Source organism: Paramisgurnus dabryanus, chromosome 14, assembly GCF_030506205.2.
Source record: "Paramisgurnus dabryanus chromosome 14, PD_genome_1.1, whole genome shotgun sequence".
In the NCBI taxonomy this organism is placed as follows: Eukaryota; Metazoa; Chordata; class Actinopteri; order Cypriniformes; family Cobitidae; genus Paramisgurnus; species Paramisgurnus dabryanus.
This window is the reverse complement of record NC_133350.1, coordinates 802,151-822,736: the sequence shown is the minus strand read 5'-3', so window position 1 is coordinate 822,736 and position 20,586 is coordinate 802,151. Positions and strand designations below refer to the sequence as shown.

The following is a 20,586-nucleotide window of genomic DNA, read 5'->3' as shown; positions in this document are numbered from 1 at the left end:
TGATATAACATCACAGGAAGGTAAACAAGAAGTAGTAAAGAGTATGGTTGAAAATCAGTTAATAGAATAATGACTTAATGTAACTGACTTATTTCCACAGGTCTCTTGTATACTGGAAAAGATTGTGAAGAAAGGGATTAATGGGATATGATGAAAACAAAAAGCTATACAAAGCCAGAGGGATAAATCCATTATGCTTAGGAATAACATTAGACTTATGTGCTAAAGTAAAAATAATTTGTAAATGCAAAGAATAAATACAGATGATAACAACATGCAAGATAAAGAAGATGTATTAATTATTAAAAGATGTAGAGAACAAAGTACTAATTGAAGTATCCAATTAATGACATTGTAAGACTAACCAGGTGATATCCAGATCCACATTGCTAACAAATGTTTTCCCAGATGACAAATATTGTAATTGATCTTTGCCAGGGGCGTCATGAACCAATTTTTTTTAAGGGGGCACAGTGTCAACAGCTCACAGAAATTTGTGCATACACAGACATCAAACGAAATATTATAGAGCTTTCAGTCTTTTCCATGGCACTTACATTTCTAACAATCTGAAAACCCCTGCTTTCATGCAAAAACCTCCAAAATAACAGTGATGACTACTTTCATATCATATACTATTCAATCGGAATAATGACACATTTGCATCATATTCACATCTGAAACGACATGTTTTATTTAAGTCTTAATGGCTTGTTTAATTGTGTCATTAATGCATTTTGCACAACAACTACATTATCATATAAAATTAATGTAATTTTAAATCCATAAAGTATATAAACAACGAAAATGACATAAGCTATAGCCACGTGATTGATTTTAATGTTCAATAATGATTTTAAAAAAATATGTTTAGATAAAATTATTAGAGGAACGGATTTTTGCATTAAATTTTACCTCATGTGAGCATGTGAGATTCCGCGCCCGCGTGAACTTTGGCGAACTTTGGCGTTGTGCCAAGAAGATGAATCTCTGCTAATATAACGTTGAGACGGTCACATTTAAAACCATACATTTTCTACACAGAGAAGGTTAACTGCACATTACCGTACTGGGGTTTGGAAATGTTGTGAGCGTTTCTAACACGTTTTAATTCCTCAGATAGCCAAATGCAGCAGCAAGCCAGCAACTTCAGAGAGCTCGTGAGCGCGCCCAGACACTGATGACGTCTGCGACTGCGCTCTGACTGCAGCGCCAGCTGCCGCCGGAATAAAAGTAATGTAACATGATCAAAACACTATCAAAACGGCGAAAATCTCCGAAAAGTGACAAGGATGCAGCACAGAATGTATAATATTGTGCATATTAACAGATTAAAAGTCAAATAACAGATTAATGGACGCTTATTTGATTTTGAGGTTGGATGAAAAATCCATTGGCTCAAAAAAACCAAGGGGGCAGGTGCCCCCTCAGTTTGAATGGGCATGACGCCTCTGATCTTTGCTTTATATATTTGAGTATTCAAAAAGAAGAAATATTTGTATGTTTTTTATGAAAATAAACAATATACAAATTGTTATAGGAACAAAGAGGTTTTCAAAAGAATGAAGGAATATATATTCAATGTACTGGACAAGTAGGGTTAATTTCTGCTACAATATTATTAAATTAATTGGCAATCATAAAAGATTAACCTTATATAAAAATGAATGATAATTTTATTAATGGTAACAACACAGCAAATTTGGAGGCTAAAGAAGCCTCAGAATGCCATACAGAAGTAGTGCTTCTATAGTGTTAATACAAAAGCCTTACTTAGAAGATAGAAGGAAAAAAAGAACACGCTGGATGTTAGGAATATTTTGTGGCACCTAAAGGGGGACAAAGAAAGACATTCAAGACATCTAATGTACACATTGGGGATAAATCATTCTACTGTATTGTACAGTAAAATGTTACCTTTCCAGATGGGTGGTTTTAATTTCAAATTAAAAACAGGTATTAAAGAACAAATTAAAATTAAAGATTAAAAAAAAAAAATTGGGTATTATTCTCCATATTTGAGAAATGGTCTCCATATCTGAATTCAATACTGGTTGAGTTTCTGTTCAACAGGTAAAGCTAGTGCCAAACAATAAGGATAAAAAATATAGAAGAAGTAATCCCTTGATCAGCATTTATTTAAAAACAATAAAGTGAATACTGCAACATTAAAGAATAAAGAAAAGACTAAGATGTGTTTACCATCCTTAATCATAAAAAGTATACCATCCCTTCAACGTCAAACTCAGCAAAAAATGTGAATGCATGAAACTGAACTGACTGGATGCTTTGTCTCTTGCAATAACAAGTGACAGACTGCAAACTAACACTGCATGGAATGCTTATTGGTCGACCAATGCCAATACCAATGTCTGCGCAATACTATATAACAAAAATTCATCCCCAAAAAGGACTTCCTCTGGAACGACTGCAGATGGAGCTTTTGGAACAATTACAAATAAAGATGAGATCTTATGTGATAAAACTAATTGTATGCATAAGCTATGTGCAGGGAAAAAGAAAAGGAGCCTGATGAGGAGATGGAGATAAAATGCCATATTATGCCATGGGATCTAGTGTATCTGAGGGTCTTCAGGAGAGAGTGACATAAAACAAGGACCAAGGAGAGCAGCTCTAACAGCAGGCCAAGGGGGAAGGAGCACATCTGATGTCATCTGAGCCATTGCAAAAAGTTCCTAAAATACCAGTCGAAGAAGAGGACAACAAAAACACGATACAGAAGAGGAGAGCTGAGGAGCAGAGGAGAACTTAAACACAATAATGAAGAAGAGAGCTGAGGAAAAGAAAATAATAAAAGACATGATACAGAAGACAACAACAGAAAAATTAAAAGCAATTCAAGCCTACAAAGAGATAAAAGAACGAAGTAATGACCACCCAGGGCATATCAAGCAACAACAACAAAGTTAAGAAAAATTTGTAAATGAGAAGAGACTTTCAGGAGCAACAACCAATGAGTGCAAAGCAGTGGAGTTCACAAGCAATACACAGAGACAAAGTTGCTGGTAATGTGTAAAGGACACACAAAGAAAACGTCAAGGAATTAGCCATGAAAATTGAAAAATAAAGCTAATAACCAGTTTGACAATTATCAGCAACATATGGTAAATTCACACAACTGTAGTCAATAATCAAACTTTTCTTCAATTAACTTTTCACCTATCAGCAAGGATCAGTAACACTTTAGCGAGGACCAGTAACACCAGTGAGAATTTATTCTACAATAATCTCTGCAGAACCAAAGTTTAGATAAAATACTGAAGATACCAAAACAAAAAGGAGACAAGGACATCAACAGAAGAAAAAGGACGTCAACGGAAGGAAAAAAAATATGTTGGACATTTTATGGGAAACAAAAAAAAAAAACATTATGAATGAATGGTACAAATGGGTAACTTTCAAAGCTAAGAGAAATTGGTATGAACAATTGCTTATTATGCTCTAAATCATAAAAGGTAGGAATAGTCAAAAGTCGACATGATATTACAGGGGGGTTCGATGTAACAAATTGACAAATTCTGGTTTAAATATCCATTTTATAGGGCATATTTTGGTAAATAGTTAATATTGGGAAAGTTAATAAAAGCATTAAAAGGCAGAATAGAAATTCAAGAAAAACAAATACTAAGGAATATTAAAGCTACAGTAGACCTTATGGAACTAAAGATGAGGGATATTTAAAGGGAATATTCTATAACATAGAACTTGAACAAATCAAATATAAAATTCCAAAAGCTATTATAAATCCTTAATAATTTTGGCTTTAGGTATGGAAAGGGTGGACAATGCTGGTATACAGTAAAAAGAATGTGGGAATCAGATCATAGCAGTGGACATATGAAGATCAAACAGTAATGTAAGCAGAATTCTTTTGGTTTAATTTTGATTTGATGGGAAATGATAACTTATGGTGGTTTTGCAATTAGAGAAGAAATATATATGTACAAGACTAAGGTTAATTTAAGAAATCATCATGATTATATTGAAGTATATTGAACAAAATACTGAGAAAACAAATGATAAAACTAAAATAGTTTATCCCTAAATTGGTTTGGTATTACAATTTAAGCAAGAGATGAGATAAAATCATGGTTAGAATAAATATTGATTTAATCTAGAATTACTAAATTATATCTACTATAATCAACAAAGGTTTATTAAATTTAACTAATGATGTTTTAACAATTTTAGAAAAACAATGAGATACTACAAAGGGGTATAGTTTTATTGTATGGAGATTAATGTTATGCTAAAAATACAACATAGATATTCATTGAAGCTATCAATAAGCTTAAGAGTTTAGGATAAAAACTGCAACAAATACAAGAAGAAAGAATCTTAATGTGGAATTGGTGTGATTTAAAATTAGGAAAATGGGTGATTGTTTTGTCAAATTCTCACAGACATATTTTTGTATGTCAAATGATTAAAGGTATAGGTTAAAGGATGAATATTATCAAAAGGTAAAGGATGCAAATTATCAGAGGATAAGGATTTGTGATTTTAATTGGATGGATTGTTATTTTATTGTGTACTCCCTATTTTGAAACAAATGTTAATGGAAAATCAAGATGAAAAGTTACTTCATATAGGAAATTACAAAGTGCATCAAAATGGGTTTTGCAAAAGTTAGAAAATGGTAATATTACATCAGAAAAAGATAATGAAAATAATAAGTATTGAAAAGGTATTTGACTAATTTCCACTCTTATGATGAATATGGATGTTTTTATGAGTTCTGATTTTACAGCAACAATGACATAATGAAGTATATTCCATGATCATAAAGGTTTATTAATTGAAGGAGTAGGTTCTCTTACTTCTCCAAGAGAAAATGTTTGTTCCACACTCCACAAAGGTGCGGCAGCATGATTTAATCATTGGTAAGGGAAAGATGGCTTAATTGGGCCATTAATTAGCTTAACTTAATTGAACTGGATTGTGAAGTTGCACTTTGGGTGAGACTTGTGAAAGTCTCAAAGGGTGGAATGAAGAAGATTTTTTTAATTCAGAACTATATCTTTGGTGAACATGGTATTCAGATTCAAATGTGTTTTGCAAGTAAACATGTCTCATGCTTGTAAGCTGAAGACTAGCAGTCTTAAAGACTGCAATGTATGCAGGGTTTAAAATATGGTAACTGAGAGCATACTGGAGCTAAAAATGCATAGGCTGACATTTGGAAGGAATGAAGTCACAACACCTGTCAAACATAAAAACATGCTAAAAACAACTACATGGGAGGGGTTTCAACTTTTAGAGAACTGTATATTAGGTTGCATTCTGAAAAAGACTCTTTCGTTGCTTGGCCACCAACTCGGCCTTATTGTTGTATGCAATAAAGTCATCTTTTGGCAATGGAACCCTCTGTTGAAAATTATTTTTCATAATCACTAAAAAAATCCACAACAGTGGGCCCCCCGGTTTCATTCAAATGAAACAGTCTTAGATGTTGAAGCATGTGTGTTTGCAGTCTTTTAAACCATCTGATGTAGGCCTTGCATCCATGTGAGCTGAATTTGACCTTTGGCCTTTGCATTGTAGCTATGTGCTTGTGTGTTCTGCAGGTTTCATTCAAATGTAACAGTCTTAGATGTTGAAGCATGTGTGTTTGCAGTCTTTTAAACCATCTGATCTAGGCCTTGCATCCATGTAAGCTGAATTTGACCTTTGGCCTTTGCATTGTAGCTATGTGCTTGTGTGTTTTGCAGGTTTGATTCAAATGTAACATTCTTAGATGTTGAAGCATGTGTGTTTGCAGTCTTTTAAACCATCTGATGTAGGCCTTGCATCCATGTGAGCTTACTTTGACCTTTGGCCTTTGCATTGTAACTATGTGCTTGTGTGTTTTGCATGTTTCATTCACATTTAACACTCTCAGATGTTAAAGCGTGTGTGTTTGCAGTCTTTTAAACCATCTGATGTAGGCCTTGCATCCATGTGAGCTGAATTTGACCTTTGGCCTTTGCATTGTAACAATGTGCTTGTGTGTTTTGCAGGTTTCATTCAAATGTAACAGTCTTAGATGTTGAAGCATGTGTGTTTGCAGTCTTTTAAACCATCTGATGTAGGCCTTGCATCCATGTGAGCTGAATTTGACCTTTGGCCTTTGCATTGTAACAATGTGGTTGTGTGTTTGGCAGGTTTCTTTCAAATGTAACAGTCTTAGATGTTGAAGCATGTGTGTTTGCAGTCTTTTAAAGTAATGTAGGCCTTGCACATCCATGTGAGCTGAATTTGACCTTTGGCCTTTCCGTTGTAACAATGTGCTTGTGTGTTTTGCAGGTTTCATTCATATGTAACAGTCTCAGATGTTAAAGCATGTGTGTTTGCAGTCTTTTAAACCATCTGATGTAGGCCTTGCATCCATGTGAGCTGAATTTGACCTTTGGCCTTTGCATTGTAACAATGTGGTTGTGTGTTTGGCAGGTTTCTTTCAAATGTAACAGTCTTAGATGTTGAAGCATGTGTGTTTGCAGTCTTTTAAAGTAATGTAGGCCTTGCACATCCATGTGAGCTGAATTTGACCTTTGGCCTTTCCGTTGTAACAATGTGCTTGTGTGTTTTGCAGGTTTCATTCATATGTAACAGTCTTAGATGTTGAAGCATGTGTGTTTGCAGTCTTTTAAACCATCTGTTGTAGGCCGTTGCATCCATGTGAGCTGAATTTGACCTTTGGCCTTTACATTGCAGCTATGTGCTTGTGTGTTTTGCAGGTTTCATTCAAATGTAACACTCTCAGATGTTATAGCATGTGTGTTTGCAGTATTTTAAACCATCTGTTGTAGGCCGTTGCATCCATGTGAGGTGACTTTGACCTTTGGCCTTTGCATTGTAGCTATGTGCTTGTGTGTTTTGCAGGTTTCATTCACATTTTACACTCTCAGATGTTGAAGCATGTGTGTTTGCAGTTTCACTTTTGTCTTTTACACCATCTGTTGTAGGCCTTGCATCCATGTGAGCTTACTTGGACCTTTGGCCTTTGCATTGTCTTCAAGCCCAGGGGCCAAAAGTTGTTTTCCTCTATCGCAGACAAAATAATTGGGGCACCCAGTGGGCCTGGAGTACTTAGGCATTTGGGGCCCCCAGAGCTTGGGGCCCTCTAGGTCATTTGGCCCCCAGGGGCCATCAGAAACATAAATGGCAGATGGGCAGTTTAATGTGCTAATGGGCAAAATAGTGGGCAAATGGTCAATGCATAAGTTGGCTGTGGGTGAAATAAACTGTCAGTGGGCAACATAACTTGGGGCCCCCAGGGGCCTTCAGAGCCATGAATGGCAGATGGGCAGTTTAATGTGCTAATGGGCAGAAAAGTGGGCAAATGGTCAATGCATAAGTTGGCAGTGGGTGAAATAAGCTGTCAGTGGGCAACATCACTTGGGGCCCCAAGGGGGCCAAGCACAGGGGCCAAAAGTTGTTTTCCTTAATTGCAGACAAAGTAAATGGGCACCCAGTGGGCCTGTAATCATTTGGCACTTTGGGCCCCCAGAGCTTGGGGCTCTTTAGGTCATTTGGCCCCCAGGGGCCCTCAGAGGCATAAATGGCAGATGGGCAGTTAAATGTGCTAATGGGCAGAAAAGTGGGCACATGGTCAATGCATAAGTTGGCAGTGGGAAAAATAAACTATCAGTGGGCAACATAACTTGGGGCCCCTAGGGGGCCAAGCCCAGGGGCCAAAAGTTGTTTTCCTCAATGGCAGACAATACTTTGGCACTTGGGGCCCCCTGAGCCTGGACCCTCTGGGTCATTTGGCCCCCAGGGACCCATAGAGGCATAAATGGCAGATGGGCAGTTTAATGTGCTAATGGGCAAAATAGTGGGCAAATGGTCAATGCATAAATTGGAAGTGGGTGAAATAAACTGTCAGTGGGCAACATTACTTGGGGCCCCAAGGGGGCCAAGCCCAGAGGCCAAAAGTTGTTTTCCTTAATGGCAGACAATACTTTGGCACTTGGGGCCCCCAGAGCCTGGGGCCCTCTGGGTCATTTGGCCCCCAGGGGCCCATAGAGGCATAAATGGCAGATGGGCAGTTTAATGTGCTAATGGGCAAAATAGTGGGCAAATGGTCAATGCATAAATTGGAAGTGGGTGAAATAAACTCTCAGTGGGCAACATTACTTGGGGCCCCAAGGGGGCCAAGCCCAGAGGCCAGAAGTTCTTTTCCTCAATGGCAGACAATACTTTGGCACTTTGGGCCCCCAGAGCTTGGGGCTCTTTAGGTCATTTGGCCCCCAGGGGCCATTTGTGCCATAAATGGCAGATGGGCAGTTTAATGGGCTAATGGGCAAAATAGTGGGCAAATGGTCAGTGCATAAATTGGAAGTGGGTGAAATAAACTGTCAGTGGGCAACATTACGTGGGGCCCCAAGGGGGCCAAGCCCAGAGGCCAAAAGTTGTTTTCCTTAATGGCAGACAATACTTTGGCACTTGGGGCCCCCAGAGCCTGGGGCCCTCTGGGTCATTTGGCCCCCAAGGGCCTTAGAGGCATAAATGGCAGATGGGCAGTTTAATGTGCTAATGGGCAAAATAGTGGGCAAATGGTCAATGCATAAATTGGAAGTGGGTGAAATAAACTCTCAGTGGGCAACATTACTTGGGGCCCCAAGGGGGCCAAGCCCAGAGGCCAGAAGTTCTTTTCCTCAATGGCAGACAATACTTTGGCACTTTGGGCCCCCAGAGCTTGGGGCTCTTTAGGTCATTTGGCCCCCAGGGGCCCTCAGAGGCATAAATGGCAGATGGGCAGAAAAGTGGGCACATGGTCAATGCATAAGTTGGTAGTGGGCAATATAAGCTATCAGTGGGCAACATAACTTGGGGCCCCAAGGGGGCCAAGCCCAGGGGCAAAAAGTTGTTTTCCTTAATGGCAGACAATACTTTGGCACTTCGGGCCCCCAGAGCTTGGTGCCCTCTGGGTCATTTGGCCCTCTGTTGCTCTACCGGAGCGGCCCTTTCCAACGAGCCAACCCGCTTCTCTCTAACCCTAAGCCCGGCCGAGATACGAGGTACCACCGCCTGACCTTTAAACGGCCGTAACTCGGGCGCCTTTGCTCGGATGAACTCGTCCCTCGGGTCGGTTGCTAACCCTAACCCTAACCCTAAGACTTCCAGGAGGGACGGCCGCCCTGTCAGGCCCGCTTTCGAGTCACCTCTCTGGGCTACGGAGGTAGGGACGTGTGCCCTGGAGGAACCGGACATCCAGGAGGGAGGGCCGCCCTGTCAGGCCCGCTTTCGAGTCACCCCTCTGGGCTACGGAGGTAGGGACGTGTGCCCTGGAGGATCCGGACTTCCAGGGGGGAGGGCCGCCCTGTCAGGCCCGCCTCGGAGTCACCTCTCTGGGCTACGGAGGTAGGGACGTGTGCCCTGGAGGAACCGGACTTCCAGGAGTGAGGGCCGCCCTGTCAGGCCCGCCTCGGAGTCACCTCTCTGGGCTACGGAGGTAGGGACGTGTGCCCTGGAGGAACCGGACTTCCAGGAGGGAGGGCCGCCCTGTCAGGCCCGCCTCGGAGGCCTCCCCTTGGGGCAGGGGAGGCAGGGTCGGGGACCCTGGAGGAACCGGACTACCGGGAGGGAGGGCCGCCCTGTCGGGCCCGCCTCGGAGGCCTCCCCTCGGGCGCCCCGCGGAGGGAGCTTTCCAACGAGCCAACCCGCGCCTCTCTAACCCTTTCCCCGGCCGAGATACGACCCCGAGAACGGTGGCCCCTGACCACAGTGCACCCGAGGCCGGCCTCGGACCCCCGAGGACGGTGGCCCCTCTACCCGACCACAGTGCACCCGAGGCCGGCCTCGGACCCCAGAGGACGGTGGCCCCTCTACCCGCCCACAGTGCACCCGAGGCCGGCCTCGGAACCCGCCACGGACACCCTGGAGCCCGTACCCGGCGCACCGTTCGGTCCCGAGCACCCACTCTTAAGCACTCCCCCCCGGCCTAAGCCCCATACTCCCGGCCCTACTTCCAGCAGTTGGTAAACCCGAAAGTTTCTTCAGCCGTTGGTCAACCCCATCGACTTAGGTTCTGGAGCGTTCACTTCTCCAGCCGTTGGTCAACCCCGAGCGGCAATAAATACGTAAGATAGCATTTAAAAACGTTTAAAAATGGATGCATTTGTTTAAAGCAAAGCATTTATTTACTTACGAGACTACAGTGGGGTTCATTGATTAAAAATTAAGAAATTTGTACATGCAACTTTACCATTGTGATTCACAGGCCTTGTGGCCTAAAACAGGCTCAACTGTAACTCTTCTCCTTCCTGTTAGGAACAACACACAGTAAAGTCACTCATATGTCTGTAAAGTACACATACACACCTTTAATTTGATATAAAACAAAAGACAATAGCTTCAGATTTGACTGATAAACAAAGATATTTGTACATGCAGTTTACCAAATGATTTACAGGCCTTTTGCAATGACCTCAACAAGGCCGATTTGATCCCTGTTCCCTCGAGCTGTGAGTAATATACAACAATGAGCTTGGATTCATGTGAAACTGCAAAACACAAGCTTTACAATGATGTATCACACAGTCTGATTGGACTTTGTTTTGATTAAAAATTAAGAAATTTGTACATGAAACTTTACCATTGTGATTCACAGGCCTTGTGGCCTAAAACAGGCTCAACTGTAACTCTTCTCCTTCCTGTTAGGAACAACACACAGTAAAGTCACTCATATGTCTGTAAACTACACATACACACCTTTAATTTGATATAAAACAAAAGACAATAGCTTCAGATTTGACTGATATACAAAGATATTTGTACATGCAGTTTACCAAATGATTTACAGGCCTTTTGCAATGACCTCAACAAGGCCGATTTGACCCTTGTTCCCTCGAGCTGTGAGTAACATACAACAATGAGCTTGGGTTCGTGTGAAACCGCAAAACACAAGCTTTACAATGATGTATCACACAGTCTGATTGGACTTTGTTTTGATTAAAAATTAAGAAATTTGTACATGCAACTTTACCATTGTGATTCACAGGCCTTGTGGCCTAAAACAGGCTCAACTGTAACTCTTCTCCTTCCTGTTAGGAACAACACACAGTAAAGTCACTCATATGTCTGTAAACTACACATACACACCTTTAATTTGATATAAAACAATAGACAATAGCTTTAGATTTGACTGATATACAAAGATATTTGTACATGCAGTTTACCAAATGATTTACAGGCCTTTTGCAATGACCTCAACAAGGCCGATTTGACCCCTGTTCCCTCGAGCTGTGAGTAACATACAACAATGAGCTTGGGTTCATGTGAAACTGCAAAACACAAGCTTTACAATGATGTATCACACAGTCTGATTGGACTTTGTTTTGATTAAAAATTAAGAAATTTGTACATGAAACTTTACCATTGTGATTCACAGGCCTTGTGGCCTAAAACAGGCTCAACTGTAACTCTTCTCCTTCCTGTTAGGAACAACACACAGTAAAGTCACTCATATGTCTGTAAACTACACATACACACCTTTAATTTGATATAAAACAAAAGACAATAGCTTCAGATTTGACTGATATACAAAGATATTTGTACATGCAGTTTACCAAATGATTTACAGGCCTTTTGCAATGACCTCAACAAGGCCGATTTGACCCTTGTTCCCTCGAGCTGTGAGTAACATACAACAATGAGCTTGGGTTCGTGTGAAACCGCAAAACACAAGCTTTACAATGATGTATCACACAGTCTGATTGGACTTTGTTTTGATTAAAAATTAAGAAATTTGTACATGCAACTTTACCATTGTGATTCACAGGCCTTGTGGCCTAAAACAGGCTCAACTGTAACTCTTCTCCTTCCTGGTAGGAACAACACACAGTAAAGTCACTCATATGTCTGTAAACTACACATACACACCTTTAATTTGATATAAAACAATAGACAATAGCTTTAGATTTGACTGATATACAAAGATATTTGTACATGCAGTTTACCAAATGATTTACAGGCCTTTTGCAATGACCTCAACAAGGCCGATTTGACCCCTGTTCCCTCGAGCTGTGAGTAACATACAACAATGAGCTTGGGTTCATGTGAAACTGCAAAACACAAGCTTTACAATGATGTATCACACAGTCTGATTGGACTTTGTTTTGATTAAAAATTAAGAAATTTGTACATGCAATTTTACCATTGTGATTCACAGGCCTTGTGGCCTAAAACAGGCTCAACTGTAACTCTTCTCCTTCCTGTTAGGAACAACACACAGTAAAGTCTCTCATATGTCTGTAAACTACACATACACACCTTTAATTTGATATAAAACAAAAGACAATAGCTTCAGATTTGACTGATATACAAAGATATTTGTACATGCAGTTTACCAAATGATTTACAGGCCTTTTGCAATGACCTCAACAAGGCCGATTTGACCCCTGTTCCCTCGAGCTGTGAGTAACATACAACAATGAGCTTGGGTTCATGTGAAACTGCAAAACACAAGCTTTACAATGATGTATCACACAGTCTGATTGGACTTTGTTTTGATTAAAAATTAAGAAATTTGTACATGCAATTTTACCATTGTGATTCACAGGCCTTGTGGCCTAAAACAGGCTCAACTGTAACTCTTCTCCTTCCTGTTAGGAACAACACACAGTAAAGTCACTCATGTGTCTGTAAACTACACATACACACCTTTAATTTGATATAAAACAAAAGACAATAGCTTCAGATTTGACTGATATACAAAGATATTTGTACATGCAGTTTACCAAATGATTTACAGGCCTTTTGCAATGACCTCAACAAGGCCGATTTGACCCCTGTTCCCTCGAGCTGTGAGTAACATACAACAATGAGCTTGGGTTCGTGTGAAACTGCAAAACACAAGCTTTACAATGATGTATCACACAGTCTGTTGGACTTTGTTTTGATTAAAAATTAAGAAATTTGTACATGCAACTTTACCATTGTGATTCACAGGCCTTGTGGCCTAAAACAGGCTCAACTGTAACTCTTCTCCTTCCTGTTAGGAACAACACACAGTAAAGTCACTCATATGTCTGTAAACTACACATACACACCTTTAATTTGATATAAAACAAAAGACAATAGCTTCAGATTTGACTGATATACACAGATTTTTGTACAGGCAATTTACCAAATAATTTACTGGACTTTTGCAATGACCTCAACAAGGCCGATTTGACCCCTGTTATCTCGAGCTGTGAGTAACATACAACAATGAGCTTGGGTTCATGTGAAACCGCAAAACACAAGCTTTACAATGATGTATCACACAGTCTGATTGGACTTTGTTATGATTAAAAATTAAGAAATTTGTACATGCAACTTTACCATTGTGATTCACAGGCCTTGTGGCCTAAAACAGGCTCAACTGTAACTCTTCTCCTTCCTGTTAGGAACAACACACTCAAGAAAGTCACTCATATGTCTGTAAACTACTGGAGGAACCAGACTTCCAGGAGGGAAGGCCGCCCTGTCAGGCCCGCCTCGGAGTCACCTCTCTGGGCTAGGGAGGTAGGGACGTGTGCCCTGGAGGAACCGGACTTCCAGGAGGGAGGACCGCCCTGTCAGGCCCGCCTCGGAGTCACCTCTCTGGGCTACGGATACGAGATACGGCGTACCACCGCCTGACTTTTAAACGCCCGTAGCTCCGGCGTACTAAGTCCCAGGACTTTGCCCTTTGGGTCGATTGCTCCACCGGAGGGGACCTTTCCAACTAAACCAACCCGCGTCTCTCTAACCCCAAGCCCGGCCGAGATACGGCGGTCCCTCCGGGGATTTTCCCACGGCCGCAGCTCGGGCGCCTTTGCTCGGATCGACTCGCCCTTTGGGTCGATTGCTCCACTGAAGGGGACCTTTCCAACGAGCCAACCCGCTTCTTTCTAACCCTAAGCCCGGGCGAGATACGGGGTACCACCGCCTGACATTTAAACGCCCGTAACTCGGGCGCCTTTGCTCGGATGAACTCGTCCCTCGGGTCGGTTGCTCTACCGGAGCAACCCTTTCCAACGAGCCAACCCGCTTTTCTCTAACCCTAAGCTCGGGCGAGATACGGCGTACCACCGCCTGACCTTTAAACGCCCGTAACTCGGGCGCCTTTGCTCGGATGAACTCGTCCCTCGGGTCGGTTGCTCTACCGGAGCGACCCTTTTCAACGAGCCAACCCGCTTCTCTCTAACCCTAAGCCTGGGCGAGATACGGGGTACCACCGCCTGACCTTTAAACGGCCGTAACTCGGGCGCCTTTGATCGGATAAACTCGTCCCTCAGGTCGGTTGCTCTACCGGAGCGGCCCTTTCCAACGAGCCAACCCGCTTCTCTCTAACACTAAGCCCGGCCGAGATACGGGGTACCACCGCCTGACCTTTAAACGGCCGTAGCTCCGGCGCACTAAGTCCCAGGACTTCGCCCGTCGGGTCGGTTGCTCTACCCGAGGGGAGATTTCCAACGAGCCAACCCGCATCTCTCTAACCCTAAGCACGGCCGAGATACGGAGTACCACCCATTGATATTCCCACGGCCGTAGCCCCGGAGCCCTTTGCCGCAGCCCTTCGGGACACCCACCCTCGGACGCCCCGTGGAGGGACCTTTCCAACGAGCCAACCCGCGCCTCTCTAACCCTTTCCCCGGCCGAGATACGACCCCGAGGACGGTGGCCCCTCTACCCGACCACAGTGCACCCGAGGCCGGCCTCGGAACCCGCCACGGACACCCTGGAGCCCGTACCCGGCGCACCGTTCGGTCCCGAGCACCCACTCTTAAGCACTCCCCCCCGGCCTAAGCCCCATACTCCCGGCCCTACTTCCAGCAGTTGGTAAACCCGAAAGTTTCTTCAGCCGTTGGTCAACCCCATCGACTTAGGTTCTGGAGCGTTCACTTCTCCAGCCGTTGGTCAACCCCGAGCGGCAATAAATACGTAAGATAGCATTTAAAAACGTTTAAAAATGGATGCATTTGTTTAAAGCAAAGCATTTATTTACTTACGAGACTACAGTGGGGTTCATTGATTAAAAATTAAGAAATTTGTACATGCAACTTTACCATTGTGATTCACAGGCCTTGTGGCCTAAAACAGGCTCAACTGTAACTCTTCTCCTTCCTGTTAGGAACAACACACAGTAAAGTCACTCATATGTCTGTAAACTACACATACACACCTTTAATTTGATATAAAACAAAAGACAATAGCTTCAGATTTGACTGATATACAAAGATATTTGTACATGCAGTTTACCAAATGATTTACAGGCCTTTTGCAATGACCTCAACAAGGCCGATTTGACCCTTGTTCCCTCGAGCTGTGAGTAACATACAACAATGAGCTTGGGTTCGTGTGAAACCGCAAAACACAAGCTTTACAATGATGTATCACACAGTCTGATTGGACTTTGTTTTGATTAAAAATTAAGAAATTTGTACATGCAACTTTACCATTGTGATTCACAGGCCTTGTGGCCTAAAACAGGCTCAACTGTAACTCTTCTCCTTCCTGTTAGGAACAACACACAGTAAAGTCACTCATATGTCTGTAAACTACACATACACACCTTTAATTTGATATAAAACAATAGACAATAGCTTTAGATTTGACTGATATACAAAGATATTTGTACATGCAGTTTACCAAATGATTTACAGGCCTTTTGCAATGACCTCAACAAGGCCGATTTGACCCCTGTTCCCTCGAGCTGTGAGTAACATACAACAATGAGCTTGGGTTCATGTGAAACTGCAAAACACAAGCTTTACAATGATGTATCACACAGTCTGATTGGACTTTGTTTTGATTAAAAATTAAGAAATTTGTACATGAAACTTTACCATTGTGATTCACAGGCCTTGTGGCCTAAAACAGGCTCAACTGTAACTCTTCTCCTTCCTGTTAGGAACAACACACAGTAAAGTCACTCATATGTCTGTAAACTACACATACACACCTTTAATTTGATATAAAACAAAAGACAATAGCTTCAGATTTGACTGATATACAAAGATATTTGTACATGCAGTTTACCAAATGATTTACAGGCCTTTTGCAATGACCTCAACAAGGCCGATTTGACCCTTGTTCCCTCGAGCTGTGAGTAACATACAACAATGAGCTTGGGTTCGTGTGAAACCGCAAAACACAAGCTTTACAATGATGTATCACACAGTCTGATTGGACTTTGTTTTGATTAAAAATTAAGAAATTTGTACATGCAACTTTACCATTGTGATTCACAGGCCTTGTGGCCTAAAACAGGCTCAACTGTAACTCTTCTCCTTCCTGGTAGGAACAACACACAGTAAAGTCACTCATATGTCTGTAAACTACACATACACACCTTTAATTTGATATAAAACAATAGACAATAGCTTTAGATTTGACTGATATACAAAGATATTTGTACATGCAGTTTACCAAATGATTTACAGGCCTTTTGCAATGACCTCAACAAGGCCGATTTGACCCCTGTTCCCTCGAGCTGTGAGTAACATACAACAATGAGCTTGGGTTCATGTGAAACTGCAAAACACAAGCTTTACAATGATTTATCACACAGTCTGATTGGACTTTGTTTTGATTAAAAATTAAGAAATTTGTACATGCAATTTTACCATTGTGATTCACAGGCCTTGTGGCCTAAAACAGGCTCAACTGTAACTCTTCTCCTTCCTGTTAGGAACAACACACAGTAAAGTCTCTCATATGTCTGTAAACTACACATACACACCTTTAATTTGATATAAAACAAAAGACAATAGCTTCAGATTTGACTGATATACAAAGATATTTGTACATGCAGTTTACCAAATGATTTACAGGCCTTTTGCAATGACCTCAACAAGGCCGATTTGACCCTTGTTCCCTCGAGCTGTGAGTAACATACAACAATGAGCTTGGGTTCGTGTGAAACCGCAAAACACAAGCTTTACAATGATGTATCACACAGTCTGATTGGACTTTGTTTTGATTAAAAATTAAGAAATTTGTACATGCAATTTTACCATTGTGATTCACAGGCCTTGTGGCCTAAAACAGGCTCAACTGTAACTCTTCTCCTTCCTGTTAGGAACAACACACAGTAAAGTCTCTCATATGTCTGTAAACTACACATACACACCTTTAATTTGATATAAAACAAAAGACAATAGCTTCAGATTTGACTGATATACAAAGATATTTGTACATGCAGTTTACCAAATGATTTACAGGCCTTTTGCAATGACCTCAACAAGGCCGATTTGACCCCTGTTCCCTCGAGCTGTGAGTAACATACAACAATGAGCTTGGGTTCATGTGAAACTGCAAAACACAAGCTTTACAATGATGTATCACACAGTCTGATTGGACTTTGTTTTGATTAAAAATTAAGAAATTTGTACATGCAATTTTACCATTGTGATTCACAGGCCTTGTGGCCTAAAACAGGCTCAACTGTAACTCTTCTCCTTCCTGTTAGGAACAACACACAGTAAAGTCACTCATGTGTCTGTAAACTACACATACACACCTTTAATTTGATATAAAACAAAAGACAATAGCTTCAGATTTGACTGATATACAAAGATATTTGTACATGCAGTTTACCAAATGATTTACAGGCCTTTTGCAATGACCTCAACAAGGCCGATTTGACCCCTGTTCCCTCGAGCTGTGAGTAACATACAACAATGAGCTTGGGTTCGTGTGAAACTGCAAAACACAAGCTTTACAATGATGTATCACACAGTCTGTTGGACTTTGTTTTGATTAAAAATTAAGAAATTTGTACATGCAACTTTACCATTGTGATTCACAGGCCTTGTGGCCTAAAACAGGCTCAACTGTAACTCTTCTCCTTCCTGTTAGGAACAACACACAGTAAAGTCACTCATATGTCTGTAAACTACACATACACACCTTTAATTTGATATAAAACAAAAGACAATAGCTTCAGATTTGACTGATATACACAGATTTTTGTACAGGCAATTTACCAAATAATTTACTGGACTTTTGCAATGACCTCAACAAGGCCGATTTGACCCCTGTTATCTCGAGCTGTGAGTAACATACAACAATGAGCTTGGGTTCATGTGAAACCGCAAAACACAAGCTTTACAATGATGTATCACACAGTCTGATTGGACTTTGTTATGATTAAAAATTAAGAAATTTGTACATGCAACTTTACCATTGTGATTCACAGGCCTTGTGGCCTAAAACAGGCTCAACTGTAACTCTTCTCCTTCCTGTTAGGAACAACACACTCAAGAAAGTCACTCATATGTCTGTAAACTACTGGAGGAACCAGACTTCCAGGAGGGAAGGCCGCCCTGTCAGGCCCGCCTCGGAGTCACCTCTCTGGGCTAGGGAGGTAGGGACGTGTGCCCTGGAGGAACCGGACTTCCAGGAGGGAGGACCGCCCTGTCAGGCCCGCCTCGGAGTCACCTCTCTGGGCTACGGATACGAGATACGGCGTACCACCGCCTGACTTTTAAACGCCCGTAGCTCCGGCGTACTAAGTCCCAGGACTTTGCCCTTTGGGTCGATTGCTCCACCGGAGGGGACCTTTCCAACTAAACCAACCCGCGTCTCTCTAACCCCAAGCCCGGCCGAGATACGGCGGTCCCTCCGGGGATTTTCCCACGGCCGCAGCTCGGGCGCCTTTGCTCGGATCGACTCGCCCTTTGGGTCGATTGCTCCACTGAAGGGGACCTTTCCAACGAGCCAACCCGCTTCTTTCTAACCCTAAGCCCGGGCGAGATACGGGGTACCACCGCCTGACATTTAAACGCCCGTAACTCGGGCGCCTTTGCTCGGATGAACTCGTCCCTCGGGTCGGTTGCTCTACCGGAGCAACCCTTTCCAACGAGCCAACCCGCTTTTCTCTAACCCTAAGCTCGGGCGAGATACGGCGTACCACCGCCTGACCTTTAAACGCCCGTAACTCGGGCGCCTTTGCTCGGATGAACTCGTCCCTCGGGTCGGTTGCTCTACCGGAGCGACCCTTTTCAACGAGCCAACCCGCTTCTCTCTAACCCTAAGCCTGGGCGAGATACGGGGTACCACCGCCTGACCTTTAAACGGCCGTAACTCGGGCGCCTTTGATCGGATAAACTCGTCCCTCAGGTCGGTTGCTCTACCGGAGCGGCCCTTTCCAACGAGCCAACCCGCTTCTCTCTAACACTAAGCCCGGCCGAGATACGGGGTACCACCGCCTGACCTTTAAACGGCCGTAGCTCCGGCGCACTAAGTCCCAGGACTTCGCCCGTCGGGTCGGTTGCTCTACCCGAGGGGAGATTTCCAACGAGCCAACCCGCATCTCTCTAACCCTAAGCACGGCCGAGATACGGAGTACCACCCATTGATATTCCCACGGCCGTAGCCCCGGAGCCCTTTGCCGCAGCCCTTCGGGACACCCACCCTCGGACGCCCCGTGGAGGGACCTTTCCAACGAGCCAACCCGCGCCTCTCTAACCCTTTCCCCGGCCGAGATACGACCCCGAGGACGGTGGCCCCTCTACCCGACCACAGTGCACCCGAGGCCGGCCTCGGAACCCGCCACGGACACCCTGGAGCCCGTACCCGGCGCACCGTTCGGTCCCGAGCACCCACTCTTAAGCACTCCCCCCCGGCCTAAGCCCCATACTCCCGGCCCTACTTCCAGCAGTTGGTAAACCCGAAAGTTTCTTCAGCCGTTGGTCAACCCCATCGACTTAGGTTCTGGAGCGTTCACTTCTCCAGCCGTTGGTCAACCCCGAGCGGCAATAAATACGTAAGATAGCATTTAAAAACGTTTAAAAATGGATGCATTTGTTTAAAGCAAAGCATTTATTTACTTACGAGACTACAGTGGGGTTCATTGATTAAAAATTAAGAAATTTGTACATGCAACTTTACCATTGTGATTCACAGGCCTTGTGGCCTAAAACAGGCTCAACTGTAACTCTTCTCCTTCCTGTTAGGAACAACACACAGTAAAGTCACTCATATGTCTGTAAAGTACACATACACACCTTTAATTTGATATAAAACAAAAGACAATAGCTTCAGATTTGACTGATATACAAAGATATTTGTACATGCAGTTTACCAAATGATTTACAGGCCTTTTGCAATGACCTCAACAAGGCCGATTTGATCCCTGTTCCCTCGAGCTGTGAGTAATATACAACAATGAGCTTGGATTCATGTGAAACTGCAAAACACAAGCTTTACAATGATGTATCACACAGTCTGATTGGACTTTGTTTTGATTAAAAATTAAGAAATTTGTACATGAAACTTTACCATTGTGATTCACAGGCCTTGTGGCCTAAAACAGGCTCAACTGTAACTCTTCTCCTTCCTGTTAGGAACAACACACAGTAAAGTCACTCATATGTCTGTAAACTACACATACACACCTTTAATTTGATATAAAACAAAAGACAATAGCTTCAGATTTGACTGATATACAAAGATATTTGTACATGCAGTTTACCAAATGATTTACAGGCCTTTTGCAATGACCTCAACAAGGCCGATTTGACCCTTGTTCCCTCGAGCTGTGAGTAACATACAACAATGAGCTTGGGTTCGTGTGAAACCGCAAAACACAAGCTTTACAATGATGTATCA

General features: G+C 42.7%; 1 long non-coding RNA gene across 1 annotated transcript in view; it reads left to right on the top strand.

The window, feature by feature from the left end:
• The first annotated feature begins 1,919 nt into the window (after window positions 1-1,919).
• LOC141280717 (uncharacterized) overlaps window positions 1,920-20,586 on the top strand; it is a 136,302-nt gene continuing 117,635 nt past the window's right edge. Inside the window, exons 1-2 of the long non-coding RNA XR_012335014.1 lie at window positions 1,920-3,026; window positions 3,188-4,453. This is a non-coding gene — a long non-coding RNA (uncharacterized lncRNA). The remainder of the gene's footprint in view (window positions 3,027-3,187; window positions 4,454-20,586) is intronic.